Below are 2,036 nucleotides of genomic sequence, written 5' to 3'. Positions count from 1 at the left end.
GGGCGCCGGCCAATCGCGACTCGCATTCCCGGCCTGCCTTGCGGGGAGGAAGTGACGACGCGGTCACCTCTCACACGCCCGGAAGCTCTTGGAAAGCCGGCGGGGCCAAGTGCATGCTGGGAGTTGTAGTCAGAACACATTGGGCCCCTTGACGCGGTGCATGCTGAGAGCTGTAGTCTGACCCCCCCTCCCGTCCCTTGGCACGGTGTATGCTGGGAGCTGTAGTCTGGCCTCCCTGGCACGCCCCCGTCCCTTGGCGCGGTGCATGCTGGGAGCTGCAGACGCTGCGCTTGCTCTAGGAGCCGCTGGGCAGTGGAGCAGGCTGCCTGTAGAGCCTCTCCAGCGAGGCTGGGCGGCACTTGCCTGGGCTGCTGGCGCGTGGGATGAGGTGCCATGCACTGTAACATCTACACTGTAGATGGTGTTCTGAAAACAGCTTACTGTGCAGTAAATGTACGTGTAAACGTGCCCACTGAGTACAAGATTAAACTTGCAAGAATATTTGAAACAGTTTTGCCATCCGGTGGGCAGTGCCGTACCTAGACTCCTGGTGGCCCCAGACAAACTTTTGGTATCCTCCCCCCTCTGTGGTATCAATGTCTTTAAATAGTTTGTTCTCAGTTGATAACATTGCCAGTCCCGTGTATGCACAATATTAGAACTTTTGTGTTTGCAACTGTAATTTTTTTTTCATTGTCAGGCCACTTTTCTGTTCGGGCCGTGTGCAGCCACCCAGTTTGCCCCTGCCTGCGGGTCTGTGGCTCACCAGAGGCGGGATGAGAGGCTGTGAGGAGCCTTCCCTTGGGGTGTGCTCTGCTGAGAGCCTGCATGTTGTGTGCTGAGCTCTGCCATGAAATCAACCCTGCGGTGGGCATCACCCTCTGTGCTTCCTCATGTAGCGTTTCCAGCCCAGGCCTATCCATTCAAGTTGAATATTCCTAAGTTTGGGAAGATCGGTGGGAGATCACAAGGGAAGGCTTTGCCCCATTCTTGCACCTCAGAATAAGTGAAAGCTCTTCAAGCGCTGAACGGCTGCCGTTGGGCTTGGTTCTGACCTCGCTTGAGTTAAGGCAGCATCAGTTGCCAACCCATGACATTTCTGTAGGGGTGGGCAAAATGTCGGATTTAGCGAATGGCTGGACACCATTTTCCTGCAGCCCTTGGCTGCATTGCTGGGGCTGGTTTCCATGGAGACCCCAGCAGTGGTGGTGGCATGACAGCAGGGGGCCAGGGTTTCCATGGAAATCGGCCCCAGCAGTGCTGGAAGGGTGCGCAGCTGGGTTGAGAGCTGCTCTGGGGCTGGGATCTTGCAGTGGTGACAGCGGGGCAGAGCTGCAGTCCACTGCCTGCATACCCTTGCCTGGGGTATGCAGACAGTGGATCACAGCTCTGCCCTGGCTCCAGACCACACTGTCACCACCACAAGATGCAGTTCTGGAGCATGCCCTGCTGGTGCTGCTGGGGCTGGTCTCCTTGGAAACCTGGCCCTGCACTGTCACAGCACTGCTCCTGGGGTTTCCATGGAAACCAGGCAGGGGCTGCTGGGAAATGGAGTCTGCCACAGGCCTGATCCAGCCTGCTGGCTGGAATTTGCCCATCCCTGCCTTAATGTAACTAGGCTGAAGGGAGAATCTCCAGTATCACAGCAGCCAGGTTGTTGCTAGTGAAAATGTAGAAATACTACCTTTCCACAACCTCTTCAGTCACCAGGCTGTGCTGTCATACACGGAAACTGAGTCTGAAGAGGTTGCAACCTTTGCCATCAATGCCAGTCACACTGGGCAAGTAATCCAAGGGTTAGAGATATAAGCAGACCCATAAAATCTGCATTTAAAGCAAATTTTATTTAGATAATATTGGTCCTGTTACTACTATTGCCTAATCTACTTTCCCAGGTAGCCACAACCTCAAGCATCATATCCATGGTTTTTCCAGCAAGAGTGACATGCCAAACTTCAATTACTAGTAGCTATAAGCTGGGATAAAGTGGCTGGTTTAGGTGATTAAAAAAAAAAGAAAAAAAAAAATACCGCAAA

The sequence above is a fragment of the Alligator sinensis genome, unplaced genomic scaffold (genome assembly GCF_000455745.1).
Source record: "Alligator sinensis unplaced genomic scaffold, ASM45574v1 scaffold663_1, whole genome shotgun sequence".
NCBI lineage: Eukaryota > Metazoa > Chordata > Crocodylia > Alligatoridae > Alligator > Alligator sinensis.
This window is presented reverse-complemented; position numbering follows the sequence as displayed.